This window comes from Phocoena phocoena, chromosome 11 (genome assembly GCF_963924675.1).
Source record: "Phocoena phocoena chromosome 11, mPhoPho1.1, whole genome shotgun sequence".
Taxonomy (NCBI): Eukaryota; Metazoa; Chordata; class Mammalia; order Artiodactyla; family Phocoenidae; genus Phocoena; species Phocoena phocoena.
The window spans coordinates 65,983,865-65,990,631 of NC_089229.1; the positions used below are offsets into that span (position 1 = coordinate 65,983,865).

Genomic DNA, 6,767 nt, shown 5'->3' on the forward strand with positions numbered 1-6,767 from the left:
TCTTTTGTGACTGGTTTCTTTCACTTGGCATAATGTTTTCAAAGTCCATCCATCTTGTAGTTTACCCTGGTACTTCATTCCTTTTGATGACTGAATAATATTCCATTGTATGGATTATACTACATTTTGTTCATCCATTCACCAGCTGATGGGCATTTGGGTTGTTCCCACTTTTTGGCTATTGTGAATAATGCTGCTGTAAACATTTGTATACAAGTTTCTCTGTGGCCCTATGTTTTCAGTCCTTTGTAGTATATACCTAGGAGTGAAATTGTCAGGTTATACATAATTCTATTTTTTTACCTTTTGAGGAACTGCTAAACTGTTTTCCAAAGTGGCTATACCATTTTGCATTTCCACTAGCACAGCTCTAATTTCTCCATATCCTCAAAAATGTTTTTTTGTCCGTGTTTTTGATTATTGCCATTCTTCTAATATCCATTTGATAATGTACTTGGGTTTCTTTTACCAGATTATTGAGTCAGCCTCTGGGATATGATAGGAATAGAGGTCTTGGTGGGGTAAATGCATCAGAGAGGGGTTAGAGTCAGGGTCTTCTTTTCTTTTGCACACATTATACATGTGTATATATATACACTCACACATACATACGAACATACATTTGAGTTTTCACAGAGAAAAAGCATAGTCATGAACAAAGCATCTTTTCATAGACATTTGTATTTGTAAAGTGTTTCAAGGTAGAAAAATAACTTTAAATTCTGCTCCTAATTGTACACAGTGGGCATAATAGTTTTAGCTGCCTGTCACATTCTAAACAAATTTCTTGATATTGTTAGAGTAAAAGTTTTAATATTCACATATGAAATTCTTCAGGTTCCCTGTGTGAAGGGCCTCTTTTAGAATGATTTCAGAAAAAAAAAGGGATTCTCAGTATACTGCAATAACAGCAAGGACTTATGATTAGGCCCACAGTTCTTACAGAAATACTTAACCCCTTGCACAGCCAACCCTTCCTCTCCAGTAAAACATGCAGCTTAAAAGAATTCTGAGCTTCAGACTTTACCTACCGTGTGCACCCTGGAAACTGTGGAATGTTAGCACTGAGTTCTATGTCAGAGATACTACAACACCAGCAGCCAGAAACCCAGGCCTTCTACCAGTTTACTGGATATTTAACCACAATGAACTCCTCAACAATCATAACTTGCTTTTTAATGACAAAAATGAAGTGACATCTCTTGGTCTTTACACACGTGATAGGAATAGAGGTCTTCATGGGGTAAATGCATCAGAGAGGGGTTAGAGTCAGGGTCTTTACACAGAGAATTGTGTAGATGGCTTAGGAAGGTGATGAAGTTGATGACTTCTATACTTTGGCCTTCCAGTTTGGGATATATGCAGGGGATATGTGTGTTGGCAGCAGAGCCTAATGGTGTCTCCCATTTTTTTTTTTTTTTTTTTTTTTTTGTGGTACGCGGGCTTCTCACTGTTGTGGCCTCTCCCGCTGTGGAGCACAGGCTCCGGACGCACAGACTCAGCGGCCACGGCTCACGGGCCCAGCCGCTCCACGGCATGTGGGATCTTCCCGGACTGGGGCATGAACCCGCGTCCCCTGCATCGGCAGGCGGACTCTCAACCACTGCGCCACCAGGGAAGCCTGGTGTCTCCCATTTTGATAGTCTCAGTCTGTTGTTTTTTTGCTTTGTGTTCTTTGGATCACTGGAAGTTCTTCTTCCAGACACTACCCAGGTGCTGGAGAAATTGTGATGCTGAGAAGTTCAGAGAAATCCTGGCGGACAAACAGATAATTGACGTGCAAGTGGATGTATTGTGGGAGAAGCGGTATCCTGTTTGCAAACACCAGGTTATTTGGTTCTTAGGCTAGCATGGCTGTCTATAGAATGTCTGGCAACAGATTGATCTACTCTGCTAGGCCCAGGTTAATATGATCCCTTAGTCTGTGGGTGGCAGGGGGTTATTGGAGAGATTTGAAATTTTTTTCCCCAAAATTGACATGCAAAAGGAGTCATGGAGAGATTGAGTCTATGGAGAGAAAAAGTAGGCCTTGACAAGCAAAGTAGAGCGAGTGAGAATAAAAGTAAATAGGGTTGCTATGTAGAAGAGTAGTGCATAGGTGAACCACAGGTGTTAGAATGGTTTGGGACAGGCACTGGTGAAAAATGAGGTCTAATGTAGTGAGTCCCAAGGTATCTGAAGTGGGTTCAATAGTCCCTACAGGGTCTACAATGACCAGATGTCGTGGGTACCTAGTCATTGGGTCACATCAAGAGTGGGGCCGTCAGAAGTGGCTTCCGAAGTTTCCAGATACGTCAGAAAGGCTTGTTGCGGGGCAGTTCTGGGTTCAGATATCTCTAAATAGGAAGGACAGGTAGCTGTCCCTGGAAATGAAGATCTTCTTTCCCTTCACTTCCACCATAGCCCTAAGGCTGTTTGGACCCAGGAAGGAATCATTTCATTTGACTTTAAAGAGATTGCAAAGGATAGACTCTGTCTCTATCTCTCTTTTAATTTATTTTTGTTTTATTCTGGAGCCTATGTTCTTAGAAGAGCTAGCAGGGAATTAGCTCACTGAATATTACAGGTAATTTCTGATAATAACTGATATTATAACTTAATAATCAGTTATTAAGCCTGGTTGGCAGGCTAAGGAGATTTGTGCTGTTATTTCTAATCTGTTTTACGGATTAGAATTTGTTTTTCTCAATAAGTATAATTAAATGTATGATCCAAATAAGCTCTGAATCTAATCCCATGATTTTTTCTGTGTAGAAATTTTTCTATAATTAAGAATGATCGGCGCTCTCTGGAGCGCCATGCTGGGCGCGGCAGGCGCGGGGCTCGTGCGGCGCCTACGGGCAGGGACTCAGGTGTGGCTGTGGGGCTCGCGCGGCGCTCCCTCACCTTACCGCACGCGGCCAGTGGGCTCCACGCGGGAGACTGGCGGCCCTCAGCCGGGCGGGGGCCGCTCGGGCGGCGGCCGAGCCTGCCTGCGGCGGCGATCGTGGACTCGGCGCCCCGCCCTCTGCAGCCCTACCTGCGCCTCATACGGTTGGACAAGCCCATAGGAACCTGGCTACTGTATCTGCCATGTACTTGGAGCATTGGTCTGGCAGCTGAACCAGGTTGTTTTCCAGATTGGTACATGTTATCCCTCTTGGGCACTGGAGCTGTTCTGATGCCTGGAGCAGGCTGTACTATTAATGACATGTGGGACCAGGACTACGATAAAAAAAAAGTAGATTCGTCCCAGAAAGGAACAGAGAGGCTCCTCTCAATTCTGCAGAGTAAGATGGTGGCATCACTTTTGAATGCCACATAAAGCAACAGGATCATTTAGTGTCCTCACTGAAATCCAGCGTAAGAAGTGCCAGTATCAGTTGAATAGCTGGTGTTGCAAAGTGCAGTGTGCTTCCTTTCTCCACAGAGGAGCGGCCATGGGGGCAGGGTTACAAGAACAGCAAATCGCCCAGTAGCTGCTGGAGACATTTCAACTTTTCAATCCTTTGTTTTTCTTGGGGGACAGCTGACCTTGGCACTGCGTGTTCTTCTATGCCTGAATTACTACAGTATAGCTCTTGGAGCAGCATCCCTACTTCTTGTCTTCACCTACCCGCTAATGAAGAGAATTACATACTGGCCTCAATTAGCCTTGGGGTTGACTTTTAATTGGGGAGCATTACTTGGATGGTCTGCTGTCAAGGGCTCCTGTGATCCATCTGTTTGCCTTCCTCTTTATTTTTCTGGAATTATGTGGACTGTAACATACGATACTATCTATGCTCATCAGGACAAGAGAGATGATGCTCGGATCGGGTTTAAGTCCACGGCACTGCTGTTCCGTGAAGATACCAAGCAGTGGCTCAGTGGCTTCACTGTGGCGATGCTGGGGGCACTGAGCCTGCTGGGAGTGAACATCAGTCAAACTGTGCCCTACTACACTGCTGTGGTTTTTGTAGGAGCCCATCTGGCTCACCAGAGTTACACTCTGAACATCCACAGACCTGCGGATTGTTGGGATAAATTCACCTCCAACCGAACAATAGGACTAATAATTTTTTAAGGAATTGTCCTTGGGAATTTGTGGAAAGAAAAGGAGACAGATTAAACAAAGAAAAATATAGATAATAGAATAGAAAATTAGCAAATTAAGTTTAACTGGGGATTTTTAAAACAAACTTTTACAAAATACTCTCAGGTCTTATTACCACATAACTAGATTTGAATAACAGTCTTACAATATGTTAATGAATTACAAACCAGTAGATGAAGTTGTAGAGCATTTTTGCCTGGATTTTAGTTCAGCTATGTACTAGTCAAATTCTTCCCTGTCACAGAAACCAGGAACTCTTCGGGATTTGCGATCACCTGGAGTATTTAAGTTATACTTCTCATCTGCAGTTACAGGAATTATATGAGTTTTGGCACTTTAGAAAAAAACTTGATGTGTGTCTCATCTAAATGACTGTCTCTGTAGGAAAATGGTCTCTCTTTTTAGGGCAAAGTAAAGGCTGCTACAGGAAGTTGAGGCTTATTGTTCTTTGCATTGACCTTTACTTACTGCCAAAAGCTGTAATTCAGGAAACCGTTCTGTTTTTTTATATTTTAGGAGAATTTAAATCAGTAAATAAAATTTTTTACCTGTTTAAAAAAAAAAAAGAATGATCCTTAGCCCCACATATCAGTTGCCACACTTATAAGATTTAAAACATTGCATAACTTAAAACCTGTAATATTATTTCAATCTAACTTCTTCCTGTAGCATTTCTTTTTTTTTTTTTTTGCGGTACGCGGGCCTCTCACTGTTGTGGCCTCTCCCGTTGCGGAGCACAGTCTCCGGACGCTTAGGCTCAGCGGCCATGGCTCACGGGCCCATCCGCTCTGCGGCATGTGAGATCTTCCCGGACCGGGGCACGAACCCATGTCCCCTGCATCAGCAGGCGGACTCTCAACCACTGCGCCACCAGGGAAACCCCTTCCTGTAGCATATGGATGAGACTGTTCATTTTAATCCTTAGAGAGGATCAAATGGAAATACAATCAAAAACTCAAATTTGTTTTTCGAGTGGACTTTGTCATTGCTTGCTAGTTTCTCAATTTCTGGAAGAATTCATTGTTTAAATGAATTGGGCATGGAAAATGACTCATATACCCTGGTAGAGAACAGAGGTAGAATTTGGAAGGAGCTTTGCTAGAACTTCATTAGTCATTCTCTTTAATTCTTCATGTCAAATGCATAATGCTGTTTTGGCATTACTCTTAAGAATCATTCAATCTCTCCAGGAAGCTTTAAATGTTCTGAAAACAAACATTGCCTCAGAATTTTCAACTGGTGAGTGTGAATAGAGAATGCAAACATTTCCATAATCCTCCAAGAGGGTTTGAGCCAATTTGCTGTTAATGCTCCCTGCTTCTCGCGGGAAACTCCGATTTCTAAGGTGAAGATGTTTTCAGAAAAAGTTGGCTTTATGTAAATAACCTTCAGGTTCTTTATGAAAATGCTATAACACTTCTATGGTGAAATTATTTATAGACGTGATAACAAAGAAAATTACAACAGTTCCGTTAGAACCTCGTCGGCTCTTCTTTTCCTTTTTTGAAAACAGCTTTATTGAAATATAATTCACGTACTATTAAATTCACACGATAAAATTTACCCTCTTAAAGGGTACAACTCAGTGGGTTTTAAGTATATTCACAGAGTTAAATATACTAACTACAAATTTGCATATTTTTATATATAAATACATTCTATTGTATGGATATAACACATTTTGTTTATCTTTTCATCAGGGGATGGACATTTAGGCTGGGGTCAATACGGGGCTATTATGAATAATGCTGCTATCAATATTCATGTACAAGTCTTTGGACATATGTTTTCAATCCCAATCATGTTTTAAATACGCATTTGTATCGGTTATTGACGTGCTTTTTTCTACTGTGTGCTTTCTTCTGAGACAAAGATACGATATACTCATTTACACTGTCTCTTTCTTTAAGCCTAAGTGAGGAAGAGAGAAGCTGAGGGAGGTAAAAGGGACGGTCACCCAGGGCCCCAAAACACTCTTTTCGTGATACAAAATGAAGGGGTAAATTCACCACGGCTATCTTCCAATTACATGTTTCTTTATTTTTACGTGAAAAAAATGTAAGTAGGCAAACTAAGAATATAAACACACACATATGCATAAACCTATGAATGTGTGTGTGTGTGTGCGTGTGTGTGTAAAGGCTTCATCAAAAAGATAAATAAAAAGTAATTAAGAAAGATTAGTTTGGGGCTTCCCTGGTGGCGCAGTGGTTGAGAGTCCGCCTGCCAATGCAGGGGACATGGGTTCGTGCCCTGGTCCGGGAAAATCCCACATGCGGCAGAGCTGCTGGGCCCGTGAGCCATGGCCACTGAGCCTGCGCGTCTGGAGCCTGTGCTCCGCAACGGAAGAGGCCACAACAGTGAGAGGCCCACGTAGCGCAAAAAAAAAAAAAAAAAAAAAAGAAAGAAAGATTAGTTTCAAATGTAAATATCAATGTTTTGGGGTTTTTTAAAATAAATTTACTTATTTATTTGTTTATTTTTGGCTGCACTGGGTCTCTGTTGCTGTGCGCAGGCTTTCTCTAGTTGCGGCGAGCAGGGGCTACTCTTCGTTGCGGTGTGCGGGCTTCTCATTGCGGTGTCTTCTCTTTTTGCGGAGCATGGGCTCTAGGCATGCGGGCTTCAGTAGTTGGGGCACACAGGCTCAGTAGTTGTGGCTCGCGGGCTCTAGAGCACAGGCTCAGTAGTTGTG

The 6,767-nt window shown here is 42.4% G+C and overlaps 1 pseudogene; it reads left to right on the top strand.

Annotated features, from left to right (window-relative positions):
* The first annotated feature begins 2,798 nt into the window (after positions 1 to 2,798).
* LOC136131255 (4-hydroxybenzoate polyprenyltransferase, mitochondrial-like) lies at positions 2,799 to 4,126 on the top strand (annotated as a pseudogene).
* The last annotated feature ends 2,641 nt before the right edge of the window (positions 4,127 to 6,767 follow it).